The following is a 14,486-nucleotide window of genomic DNA, read 5'->3' as shown; positions in this document are numbered from 1 at the left end:
GCACTTTCTCACTCTCATTCTATCTCAAATAAAAATAAATAAAATCTTTTAAAAAAAAATTGTCTGGCTTCAGAGTGTCCTTTATCAGAAAGTATGGCGGTAGAAAAATGCCACTTCTCTACACACTCAGTGACTTAAAACTTTATTTGGTTTTGATGCTTTGTAGGAAACTGGCAATCAGGGCTGGGGCAGGGGAGAAAGGGAGCTGGATTAAAATTTCTTTCACATAATGAAACAGGCAAAAGACAGCTAAGAAAAATACATGTCTAAACAGGGGTGTGAGGAATACAGATCTCTTTGTTAAGTAAGTGATGTTTGATTTAATTGATCTCCCTCGCCTGTCTCGGAACAGTCCTAATCTTCTTCTTCAGTACTAATTGTCCCTACCTGTCATGTGTCTTATCATGATTTTAACTTTTTGAAGGCAGCTGGATGAAACAGATACCGATCTATGAGGAAAACAGGTTATGCGTCATAAACAAGTCATGTCAAGCATATCTACTCTTTATCAATTTAGCAAAGGAAGGAATATTCCGGGGGGATCAGAATATTGAAAAAACAAGGGGACAATGTTGCTGATTCAGGAACTTCTGGCTTCGCCATCTTTTATTTCTCCTCTGACAGCAGCTCATGAGATTATACTTTTAATCCCTGGCCATGCTTTGCCACTCTGCTATCTTTAGTATAAACTTATGGATGATAAGCAGCAACGCTGTTCCTGCATCTCAGGTATCCTGCTCATTCTCATCATTCAGGCCCCAGGCAATGTCCCAGCCCTTTCACAGATGGGTGCCAGCCAGCTCACATGAACAAGACTTCTTCTCGACCCCTGAGGTACTCTTTGACACCCACATCATTTCTACAAATGCAGTACTTAAACCTGACATTGTCATTTGTATAGATATGGATATCTGTATCAGGCATTAAACAGAAGTGCCTTCAAGCAGGAACAGAGTCTCCTTGTATTAACTACGTCCCACAGTAACAAGTCCAAAGGTAGGGAACCAGAAATGTTCAGTGCGTTAGGTATTCAGAAGAAACGGAGGGAGTGAGAGAATGAATGGAAGTAAGTTTGAGGGTTTCTCTGATTGACTAATCCTGCCTTGCTCCTAAGTAATATTTTTCTAAGGAGGGTCTTTCCATCTTTTGTTCTGAACTACTTGAAAAAAAGAAACTAACTCTAAAATGCAAATCCCTGAGGCCCACCCCCAATCTCTGTAATCAGAATGTCTGGATCTGGGGTAGGAATTTGCTTAACAACCAAACCCCAGGTGATTTCTTTTCTTCTCCTTCCTTCCTTCCTTCCTTCCTTCCTTCCCTCCTCCTCCTCCCCCTCTTCTTCTTCTTCTTAGAACTACTTCATAGTTATTGAAATTCAAGTCACCTACTAGGATTCCAAGGAGTAGAGGAATAGGACCCTTTCTTCTGGGCTTTCCATAGTAATACTTTTAGAACTAAGTTTCCTACTATGCTCACTGGAGCATAGTGTGACCTGTGGAACAAAACCCCTTCTTCTTCTTCTTCTCTTCAGTAGGCTCCTTGCCCTAGAACTCAATGTGGAGCTTGAACTCAGGACCCTGAGATCAAGAGTTGAGATCAAGAGTAGGATGCTTAACCGAATGAGCCACCCAGGTGCCCCCGCACTCCCTGCAGGTGACTCTTTCGCATACCACTGTTGAGAGCTACTGGCTTATCCGAATACATTCACAAGATATTTTTTGAATGATGAATTGGAATAATCTGGATTAAACACTGTTCCTCTCCATAAATTTTATGATTAAGCTCAAATTTGTAACAACCCAGGCATCATACTCTTTTTGTAGGAAATCAACTCTCATAAAAGAAAGGGATTTTTAACTTTTTCTTCAAGTAATGTTGTAAATCCATTGGAAGTGAGGTAAATTGCAAAGCCCGTAATTATATATTATTATGCTTCAGTGACACTTCTGCCTGTAGCATCATTTTACTTAAGACTTTTTTAACTTGCACAATTCTCAAAAAGCCACATTGTGTGTAATAGCGTCTGTAGTAGAGTCTTAGTCTGGTCTTCAGCGACCGTCCGTGTACAGTCATTGGAATATCTCACTGATCCTCTTCTTGTGTCTTCCCTTTTGAAATATCTCCAGGTAGGGGCCCCAGGACACAGACAGAGAAGCTTTTTCCAGACTAGGGCAGTGGTCCTGCTCTGGAAGCAGCTTCTAACTTGAGCAACAGTTGCCCGAACAGTAGGAAGAAACCCCTTCTTCATAGCCTCTGCCTTATCCAATGCAGACTTTTTATTTCAATGGGAGAGTTTTCTTTTTTTTTTTTTTTAATTTCTTTTAAGACTTTATTTATTTATTTTAGAGAGAGCAAATACAGGGGAAGAAGCAGAGGGAGAGGGAAAAACAGAGTCTGCACTGAGCACAGAGCCCAACATGGGGCTCAATCCCAGAACCCCCAGATCATGACCTGAGCCGAAATCAAGAGTCAAATGCCCAACCAAACTGAGCCACCCAGGGTTCCCTTCAATGGGAGATTATTAAGGCCTAAAGAGAAAGTGAACTCAATAGGTCTACCATGACCATCAACTCTGCTTTTTGCTTTTCTCCTTTACTGCAGCAGAGAATGTCCTCTTTCAGAACCTGAAGCTTGGACTTCCCCTTCCCTAACTGGCATTATGTGTGGTTTGGGTCCTTCCTAGTCTGTGAGAGTGCAGTCAATGAGTTTCATTGAATTAGTTCTAGACAATTTGGTGTCTTTTTTCCTAATTCTCTACTTACTTCATAGTTATTGAAATTCAAGTCACCTACTAGGATTCTAAGGAGTAGAGGAATAGGACCCTTTCTTCTGGACTTTCCATAGTAATACTTTTAGAACTAAGTTTCCTACTATGCTCACTGGAGCACATTCTTTCATCTTCTCCAACTCTTTTATTCTCTTTATAGTTTTTTTTCAAATACTTTCTCATTACCTTTTTTTTTTTTTTTTTTTTTAGATCTTTCTCACCAGAAGTACACACACACGCACATATGCACACACATGTCCACTCCATATTTGGATGTCACTTTACTAGATTATCTCTTATGTTTCACCTACATTTCCACTATTCCCCAACATTACCACATTCCAGGACACGCAGCAATTTTTTTGTCCTCTTCTTATTTTGTTCCGCAGGTCACACTAAAAGAGAGCAAAAGAAGGGGTCTCAAGGGATACCTGGCAGGCCCAGTCAGGAGAGAAAACGACTCTTGATCTCCGGGTTGTAAGTGTGAGCCCCATGTTGGGTGTGTAGAGATTACTTTAAAAATAATAATTTTTTTGAAAGGAAATGAAAGGGTCTGAGACAATTTGAGAGCCCTAAGATGCCAACTTTATAGAAATACTGTTTAATGTTTTCTGGAGGAGCCTGCGCACCCCACCTATAACCGGTCGTTTGGCGCCATCTGCTGGACACAAACAGTCGCTGGTTGGGGAACATCCGATCCGGCTTGATGTGCATCAATGTGCATCCTTGATGTGCCTAGGGTTTACCTGGAGTTGTTCCTCCTGGAACGATGCTCTCCTGCCCTTTATGACAGATCTCTCCAACTTTTAATATCTCAAAAGCTAAGGATCTTTTCTACTACCTCCTATTTCCTCTGCTGTTTCATAAAGCACCTTTTATTGATTTAGTTGAACATGTTATGAGGACTTAAGGAGCCCCATGACAACCAACAACATTGAGACAGTGGAAGTCGGGTTTCCTGGCACATGGTAGTAGCTCTGACCTTGATTTTGTGCTGCTTTTGTGGCTTTCTGAATGCAACAGTAAGCAAGTATTACCTGAGGTGGGGATATAGGACACGTGGATGTCTTTAATTGAAGAAAGAGTTTTCTAGACTTTTCTGCCTGGGTGAGTCCTAAAAAGCTTCTAACCAGGAACCCACTCCCCACCTCTCATATAGTGAATCTTTATTAAGGGATGAAACACCATAAAGTTACAAAAAAGTCAGTAACAAACTCCTGGGTGGGGAGGCAGGAGGGACTAGGACCAGGATTTTGCATTCTAATTACTCCATGAAAACTAGCCTAAAACTGGAGAAATATTAAATGCTCAATACGTTTTTTAAAATTGATAATTAAAATTATGCTTATTATGAGTTACTTTTGTATCAGAATCGTGTTCGCCCAGTTCTACGGGAGCATGCAGCATGCAGCACTCCAGTAGGGCTGGGGACAAACCAGCGTGGGACTCAAAGAAGAGGTCTGACAGGGAGATATAAACTTGGGAGTCATCACAGAGAGATGGGATTTGAGGACATGGCAATGATGGGGTCCCCTGGAGCGAGAGTGGAGCCCAGGAGCAAGACCTGACCATTCCAGCCATCAGACACCAACAGTAGGAGTACCTGCTGAGGAGAGAGACCTCCAAATAGGCAGCAGAAGAACCAGGAGAGAGGAGCGTCACAGAATACCAGCCAGTGCACGACAGGGACCAGAATTCAGATCTGAGGTCTTGCTCCGCTCGCCGCCTTCGCCTGGTGCATTTGGAACGTGTAGCATTGCGTGCGTGCGTCACGCCCTGACAGTCACGATGGCGTATATGAGCGCACCTGATCCTTCAGCTTGAGAAGACAAGCGAGGCAGGTGTTACGGTTTTGCACACGAGGACACTGATGCTCGGAGAGGTAACCATTGAATCGTGGAGCTGGGCTCTAGCCCGAGTCTTCAGACGGCTGGCAGAGCATGTTTCCTGCTTAATTCACATCCTCGAAGATCATTTTTATGGCTTCTTTATCATTAAAGGCTTGCATTTTGGGGCGCCTGGGTGGTTAAGCTTCTGCCTTCAACTCGGGTCATGATCCCAGGGTCCTGGGAGCAAGCCCCCTTTCAGGCTCCCTGCTGTGCAGGAAATCTGCTTCTCCCTCTCTCACTCCCCCTGCTTATGTTCCTTCTCTAGCTGTGTCTCTCTGTCAAATAAATAAATAAAATCTTAAAAAAAAAACTTTCCTTTTTAAGACATTCTCTATTGCACAAAATAGGGTGTAAAAAGCCTTCCACTATTGTGAATTGCTGGTGAAGAGGTTATCTGTGATAAATGGAGGGAATGGGAAACTATCCATTCCAGTGGCAGAGATCAGGACCTAGAGGGATGACAGGGAAGGAAAACATGAATTGCAGGTTTTAAAAATAAAAACTCACCTTTTTTTTTTCTTTTTTTCTTTTCTTTTTTTTTTTTTTTTTGGATCTACGATCCACCAATCAAAGCTCCCAGGGCTTTCTCTTGATAACTTGGCTTACAATGTCACCATTTTAGTTACTTTAAGGAGACAAATGGTCAGATGCTGAAAGACCCAGGAAAGGTTTCAGCCTCAGGAACTGAAGGAAAAACATGGAGCTTCTGACCTAAAACTTAGTCCGTCATCACTGAAAGCGGGAAAAGCATATCTCAAAGCCATCTTGTAGTGTTGGGGGACCACAACCTCCAAACATGGGAATAGACAGATGACAGTCATCGTGGCAGGACAGGTGGGGGTGGGAGCAGTGCACAGAGGAAGTCCACTTGCAGTGATACAGAAGGAGTCCAGCCACTGAGGTAGCTGTGTGTGGGGACAGAGTCCTGAGGAGTCCAGACCGTTTGAGTATTCCCAGACGTGGAGGTAAAGAAGTCTTTGAGACGGCTCCCACTCCAGCTCCCATCTGACTGCAGCTGGGAGTCTTAAGAACTCAGCTCCCATCTGACTGCAGCTGTTTCTGCAGAAGAAACTAGGGCAGGGCTGCCTAGCTGACCCCACTAAACCCCAGGTTCATGAACAGAACAACCGCTATTGTTCTAAGCCACAACTGCGGGAGAAGTTATTACACAGCGACAGGTCAAACCCCCCACCTCATCCCCAGTACACACACACACTCACACACACACACACACACACACACACACACCTGCAGAACTTTGATAATCTTCCGTTAGTAATTAAGAAGTATTTATCCATCGATTTTAGGGATAACTGGGCGGCTCAGTTGGTTCGGCATCTGCTTTCGACTCAGGTCGTGATCCCAGGGTCCTAGGATCCAACGGAACCCAAAGTTGCTCAGCAGGAAGCCTGCTTCACCCTCACCCTCTCGGACCTCGGGCTTGTGCTCTCTTGTGTGCACGCGCTCTCTCTCTCTCTCTCTCACACGTATATAAACTAAATCTTTTCAAAAAGGAAAGAAAATATCCTTATTTTTAAAAAAAACTCTGTATTGATTAATTTCAATGAGAAATCCACTGTTCCATATATACAAAGCAAGGTGAAGAAAACAAACACATGATTTCTCCCTTGAGAAGTTTACAGACTCGTAAGAAAGACCAAAAACAAAACCCCATAAATACAAGATTATAAGCACAGTAATCAAAACTTACTGAGATGGGGCAGCTGACTCAGCCTGAAAAATGGTGGAGGGGGGTTTCAGTTGAGCCGAGCCTCAAAGGAAAAAAAGATAGGAGCCAAGAAATGATACTGGAGAGGTAGGCAGGGCTTTGTCTTAAGAGCTCAGCGCACTGTTAAGGGGTCAGTGCACAGTGCACTGATAAGGTGGAGTGAATCACCCAGCAAGCCATCAGCAGCGTTTCTGAAGGGGGGTGGCATGGTCAGAACTGAGTGTAGCAGCTGACTGCAGAATGGCTTAAGGGGAGAGAGGAGTTTGAAGAAGGATGGCCTGAGAAGTACCGAGGAGGGATGGGGCTGGTGCGTGCTGGAGTGGCTTGTGCCATCTTGCAAAAGCAAATGCAGTTTCTAGAAATTTTCAATACACTATTAAACCTTGGATGGGAAATCAACCATGGTGGGAGTACTTAAGTATAGACATCAGGCAAATGTGCCAAATCAAGGCTTCCCCCCAGAGTTGTTTATTAGTCACTTACCAACACAACACTGATGGAAGCAGAGATGCTACTAGATTCCAGAAACTCTTAAGAAGTTTTTTTTTAAGGGTCAGATCTTTTTTTTTTTTTTTAAAGTTTTTTTTTTTTTTAAAGATTTTATTTATTTATTTGACAGCGAGAAATCACAAGTAGATGGAGAGGCAGGCAGAGAGAGAGAGAGAGAGGGAAGCAGGCTCCCCGCCAAGCAGAGAGCCCGATGCGGGACTCGATCCCAGGACCCCGAGATCATGACCTGAGCCGAAGGCAGCGGCTTAATCCACTGAGCCACCCAGGCGTCCCTAAGGGTCAGATCTTGATGACTAACTCAATGTGGGGGGCAGGGGGCAGGTCTTGATGACTCACTCATACAACTGCCTGAACATCACGACATGAATCGAGGTGGAGAAAGTGAGAGAAAGCCAGTTTGGCCAAGATGATGAATTCGGGGTTGTAATGTGTTGATTTTGAGGTGCTTTGAGGGTTGCAGTGGGTAATTGGTTATGAAGGTCTGATGATGGGAGAAGAGCAAGCACAGGACCAGAAGAGGGAGAGAGACTTTTCAGGGCAAGGAAGAGCACTGAGCATTAACCTTTGAAGTATGTCGATGAGGAATATCAGGAAAACAAATTTCAGCTGTGAGGGAGGCTAGGCGGAGCACTCAGGGCAGCGTGAAGAGAACCCAGGAGCTATGTGTATGATCACAGGTGTGAAATGCTGCAGAGGCATCAAGAAAATAACACAAGGGAAGGAGCTAGAAGTCATGCCTCCATCACTCTTGAGGTACAAAAAGCAGCATTTCTTTAGTATTCAAACCACAGGATGGTGAGCTCCCAGCTGTAAGGGCCAACAGCCCATTGAAAGATATCCATCCCAAGAAGTGTCACTTTACAGAGAAGGGACAGGAGAGGTGGCCCATGGTATCGCTGCTAAAAGCCACCAGTTTTGTGTCAGAGTCTTGAAACCAGGGATCTGAGGTTGCTGCCAGCCCAACGATCTTGCCTCTGGACATGGGAGGCAAGATCACCTGTGTCTTCAGTATTACCTTGAGCCCACGTACCACTCCATGGAACACACCATACCATGCAGTCCTTTTCCCCCAAGAACCCCTATGATTCTGGTGTGTTTGGAAACAGAAGCGATGACAGCATCACTTACCCGCCATGCATGGAAAGCACCCCCCCATCAGGAACCCCAGGGTACCCCAGGTACTCTCCCACCAGTTGGCCTTGTTTTAGTTCTCCCTCTTCCATTAGTCATGCTAATACATGTCAAGGAGACATGTCTTCCTTATTCCAGGTGTTTCCTCCAGGAAGGAAGGCAGGAAGGAGCTCACTGGGGTCACCCTTCTGGATCTTTCTGTCCATTTATTTACTCCAACCAAGGGGAGGCAGGGTGACTTACCTGAGTGGTAGATTTTGGAGGAATCAAGAGCACACTTATTCCCTCCCTTCTGTTTTTCCTCTTCAGAGGGAGTTGCCCTCAAGAGCATGAGTTCTTCTTTGCTTCTCTAGGGCCCCCAGCGTGTGGTAGCCAGGACAGGCCTGGGTGGACAGGTCTGTCAAAACTTAGCAAGCCCAGTAGATAAGTCATGTCCTCCAGCCAGGCCTTAATCAGTCAGAAAGGAAAATGTTAATTGTTCCATCTGCTCTTCTCTCTTATGTCTCAATTTGTTCAGAAACCAGGCAGAGAGGGAGATCTAAGATACCCCAAAAGGGTTCTCGTCAAAAGCATTCAGGAGGGGCACATGCAACCCCATGTTCAAAGCAGCAAAGTCCACAATAGCCAAATCCTGGAAGGAACCGAGAAGGCCTTCGACAGATGAATGGATAAAGAAGATGTGGTCCATATATACAATGGAATATTACTCAGCCATCAGAAAGGATGAATACCCAACTTTTGCATCAACATGGATGGGACTGGAGGAGATCATGCTGAGTGAAATAAGTCAAACAGAGAAAGTCAATTATTATATGGTTACACTTATTTGTGGAGCATAAGGAATAGCCTGGAGAACGTTAGGGAAAGGAAGGGAAAACTGAAGGGGGATGGAATCAGAGGGTGAGGTGAACCACGAGAGAATCTGGACTCCAGGAAATGATCTTCGGGTTTCATAGGGGAGGGAGGTAGGAGGATAGGGTAGCCCAGCGATGGGTTTTAAAGAGGGCGTGTGTTGTGTTGAGCACTGGTTGTTATACGCAAACAATGAATCATGGAACACTACATCAAAAACTAATGATGTACTGTATGGTGACTAACATAACATAATTTTTTTTAAAAAGCATTAGGGAACAACTGAATTCTGTGTGAATAATGCATGTCAGCCTATGAAAGGCCACGGAAAGGAGAGGTCTTATTTTCAGAGCTCCCACCAAGACTCTGCCGAAACAAAAAAGAGAAAAGTTTCTAGTGTCAGCATCCTTCAGCCCTGAAAGCTCTTTCCCCCTGAAATCTTCAGCTATGGTCAAGGCATGGGGTCTCCCTCAAGCCAGGAACCCAGCCACTGCCCAAGGAAAAATTAAGTAAACATGCTAGGGCACACTCCCCTCAGAAACACTGCAGCTCGGGAACTAAAAAGGGCAACTCCCATGACCCTTTCCAGAACAAAGAAGGTCCGCTCCAAGACGACCCAGGTGTTCCAAGCCACATAGAGAAATGGCTAACCATTTTGAAATGTCAGCTTCTTCTGCTAAAAACAATTCTTCATCCCGTTACACATCCACTGAGCTTAGCGACTGGAGGTCCTCAGTGCTCTTGGATGGAGCAAAAAGGTTCTTAGTCAGGAGCATTCAGGAAATACTGGATTCTGTGTGAATAATGCATGCCACCATGTTAAAGGCCATGGAAAGAAAAATTTCCTCAGCTTTGCTTAACAAAGGCTTTTTGACCCACAATCACCCCTTCCAGGCCAAAAACCTTGTGAATACACCCCCAAAAAACAATGGAAATTCAGGGAGTCCCATATCACTTAAGGCATCTGGGTATAAAAAACTAATTAGAAAGGATAAAGAAAAAAGGCCTTACTTACTTAGTGATGGAATTATTTGGGGAATGGGAGGGTCCACCATATGCTGCTAGGGAGGAAGGCCCAAGAAAGGGAACAGTAGCAAATAGTATAAACAGAATAATCTCAATTCCTCAAGGAGTTTATATGGTAAATATGTCCCAATGATGCCAATGATAAATGAAAGGAAGACCCAAACTTATAAGTTGTAAATGCAAAATACACGGGTTATTATCCTTTTCAGGTATGTCCAAATATCTTGGCCCCACAGTTTCAAGTCACTCTTTTTTTTTTTTTTAATTGAATCAGCCACCATATATATACCATTAGTTTCAGAGACAGAATTCAGTGATTCATTAGTTGTGTGTAACACCCAGTGCTCATCACATCCCATGCCCTCCTTAATACCCATCACCCAGTTACCCCATCACCCCCCACCTCCCCTCCAGCAACCCTCAGTTTGCTTCCTAGAATTAAGAATCTCTCATGGTTTGTCTCCCTCTCTGATTTCTTCCTTTCCCTATAATCCTCTACACTGTTTCTTATATTCCAAATATGAGAGAAACTATATGATAATTGACTGTCTCTGACTGACTTATTTCACTTAGCATAACACCCTCTAGTTCCATTCATGTGGTTGCAAATGGCAAGATTTTATTTTTTGGTGGCTGCATAGTATTCCTGTGTGTGTGTGTACACCACATCTTCTTTATACATTCATCTTTTGAAGGACATCTGGGCTCTTTCCATAGTTTGGCTATTATGGTCATTGGTGCTATAAATATTAGGGTGAATGTGCCCCTTCCGATCCTTACATTTGTATCTTTGGGGTAAATACCTGGTAGTGGAATTGCTGTGGTATAAGGCAGCTCTGTTTTTAACTCCTTGAGGAAGCTGTTGTCCAGAGTGGCTGCACCGTTTGCATTCCCACGAACAGTGTAAGACAGTTTCTCGTTCTCCGCATCCTCGCTGACATCTGTCATTTCCTGACGTGTTAATTTTAGCCATTCTGACTGGTGTGAGGTGGTATCTCATTGTGGTTTTGATTTGTATTTCCCTGATGCTGAGTGATGTGGAGCATTTTTTCATGTGCCTGTTGGCCATCTGGATATCTTCTTTGGAGAAATGTCTGCTCATGTCTTCTGCCCATTTTTTTATTGGATTATTTGTTTTTTGGTGTTGAGCTTGATAAGTTCTTCATAGATCTTGGATAGCAGCCCTTTATCTGATATATCATTTGCAAAGTCACTCTCACTGATATTTAAAATGTAAAGCAGTTGTTCTCAATATTTGGGGAGTTATGGGTAAAACTCTAATTCCCTACAAAGGCTCCTACAATGAGCATCAAGGATTCACCCCTAATTTCCAGGTTTGACCCCAGAGCTGTGGCCCAGAGGTTGCAACTGCCACCCAGAAGTCAGAAAAATATAGAAAACCATTGTCAGTGGTCACAGATGTCCACAACCTGGGAGCTGAGAACCATCAAAGGAATGTGAAAGGGAACACAAATCCATCTGTTGAAGCCCCCACACTTGGTGCACTCACAGTGTCCTAGCCTGGAACAGACTCACCTTCTAAGCCCTGTCCCGAAGCCTCGTGAAAAGGCAGTCTCAGAAATAGAGTTCCCAGACCTCTCTGACACAGGGGAGAGCACGAGAGACAACTTGGACACTGCTGCCCCTGTCCCTTCTCTATGCTCACCTCTGCTCCTCTCCCCATGAAGAATCAATATGAGAGCATGCAGCCGTGAGACCAGATGGATTCCCTGCAGACCAGCATGACAGGAGTCAGAACCCTGGAAGCGGGGTGGGTGAGAGAAAAGCACAGAAGTGTTATGGGTGACAGAGGGAAAAATAGGAGGTCTGACAGGGAAGGGTCTTCCCTCCTGACCATAAGATGTTAGCTGTGTTGGGGCCAGTATGGTCCAGCACCAGGGGAGAATGGGAGCAGGGAGTTAGCTGCATAGCAGAGCCTGCGGCCGCACACCCCTCGTGACTCCATAATGGCTGGTATGTAGAGCTGGAAGCTGAAGGCAAGACTGATAGGTTCTTCTAGACTTTCTGTGTGTGCTCAAGTGAAGACAAGATCTCTATAGTAACGTAGCCTGAAGAGCTATAGAAAATGATCAAATCCAGGACTCTGCTGATCCATGCAGGTCCTTCGTGTAAATTAGAAAAAGAAATTGCTTCCCCAAGGAGAAGCATGGCTTGGTGCTTACAGTACTAGCTGTGTGGCTGCCTGCACTCATCCCTGCCACCAAGCACCACTGGGCCAGGAGCAGCCTGCACAACCACGCAGAGCAGCCTCAAGCAAATCCTAGCAAGACTAAACCACAGTAAATTCATGTTAGCAAATTTATGTACAGAAAGTGTGGGCAGACTTACTCACCGTTTAGTCTTTTATTTAAAGATTTATTTATTTATTTCAGAAAGAGCGAGTGAGCTGTGGGGGAGGAGAAGAGGGAGAAAGAAACTCAAGCAGACTCCACGCTGAGTGCAGAGCCCAGTGTGGGGCTGGCTCTCAAGACCCATGAGATCACGACCTGAGCTGAAACCAAATGACAGAGCCACCTAGGTGCCCCACAGTTTAGTCATTTTTTATCATTTTTTAAAATTGGTTCTTAGTGATCATGAAAAGATTCAACAGTTTAAAAATAGTTTTGGGAAGGACCAAAAGGATTTACATGCTATTCCAAAGAGAGAAGGATTCTAATTCCATAACAGAGATATAAATCTTGGAATAAAGGAGGGGGAAATATGAAATGAGCAAACCAGTGTTTACAAATACAATAAAGGAAAATGATAAGAAGACATCCCCTAAATGCAGTGGAGTTGAGATCGACTGTAATTAGTACAAGCCACTAAGTAGGATGAATCATGTTGAATAGGGGGTTTTTTATATTGAAAGGTAACATGAGCACCAGGAAGGTGCATATCTCCCATGGATAACATTATAAAAATAATCAAAGCCACCGAGTAAATATAACGAGACAGGTTGTCTCTCATTTGCCTGCTCTTATCTCCAAAAAATTAAGCAAAAGAAGTAAATAAGGCATTAAGCAGCATCAAGGAGACAGGATGAGAAGGAGAAAAACATTTTTTTATTAACTAAATATTGAGATACATGTGGAATTAGCTTTAGAATAAATTTTCTCCCCAAATTCTCTAGGGTTTGACTAAGATTCAAGAAATACATAGCCAACCATATAAACTATATCCTGCAGCTTACATATAATGATCAAATCTGTAGAGTCATTTTTATATAATGAGTTTATTATTTAGCATGTGTAAGTATATTTAATCAAATAAAGAACACAACCAAACATTTTAGTATTATTGCTTTATTCTTTTGAACTTTTGCATTTAAGATCATTTCTAACATTGTAATAAAAACTTTGTCTATTAGAGGAGCTCCAGGGATCCGCCAGCAGGGGAGGAATTCTTTTTAGGTTTGGGCCCTTCACAGTAAACTTGAAATTGATTGACTAAAGTCCCCAAGTTTCAAACTTACTTCTCTGCACGCAGCCTTCTCATGGCACTATAGCTTTTGACATTAATCTCTCTCTTGAGGTTCATTTCCCCAGGTGGTTGTGGATATCACACAGTTATCCCACAGGTATTTTATTTACCTGTTCCACACATTCTTCAAATTCTTCAGACAGGACTAATCGCCTTCCCACTGATGCTGCTGCCCATCTATCTGGTCACCCAGGGCAGAAATTTCTAATTGTCTTCAACTGTTCTCTACTTCTCACCTGCCCCATCTCATCATCCTGAAATTCTGTCCACTCCACTTCTATAAAAACTCCCAAATGTATCCCCCTTTTTATGACAGAGTCAACTATGTGACATTTTTGTAGCTGAGATGGAGGTCCCCAGTAGGTCCAATTTCAAGCTTACTGTGAAGGGCCCAACCCTAAAAAGAATTCCTCCCTTGCTGGCAGATCCCTGGAGCTCCTCTACTAGACAAAGTTTTTATTACAATGTTAGAAATGATCTTAAATGCAAAAGGCCCTGGAAAGGTAACAATCTGCATTGAAAACACACCCAGGTGTCATGGCTATATCACACAGCCTTCCAGGGGGAAAGGGTGACAACACAAACAGAGAGTGAGGGTGTGAAATCAGAGGGTGGGAGATAGGAGCAGGAAGAAAGGGTGCCCGGGGCAGAGAGAAATTGCTGAGTGAGATTTCATGAACACGTAGACAAACAAGGTACACTTGGACCAACCAAGCCAGAATCAACAAAAATATACTTTTGCACTGACTCAACAAAAATATACTTTTGCACTGAAGGTGAATAAAGAATTCATGAGGATGTGAGCCAAGGTAGACAGGAAATTATTTTATAAAAAGATCCACAGAAACTCTTCCTTTCTTTCTAGAATAAACAGAATGAAGCAGTTTTCCAGAATTTCAATAAGACCCAATGAATGGGAAAGCTCTACATTTATGTAAGATCTCTGAAATCATGGCAGTGGGAAATAATGCCTCAGCACTTCCAAGTTCACAAATAGACCTTCCTCTTAGAGTTTTCACAGCCAGCTTTTCAAATCTTGGCCACCAGTGCCATAATATTCCATGAATATCCAATTGTCTCTGCAAAAAGTGTATTTTGG

This window comes from Mustela lutreola, chromosome 8, assembly GCF_030435805.1.
Source record: "Mustela lutreola isolate mMusLut2 chromosome 8, mMusLut2.pri, whole genome shotgun sequence".
NCBI classification, from domain to species: Eukaryota; Metazoa; Chordata; class Mammalia; order Carnivora; family Mustelidae; genus Mustela; species Mustela lutreola.
Note: the sequence above shows the minus strand (reverse complement) of the source record.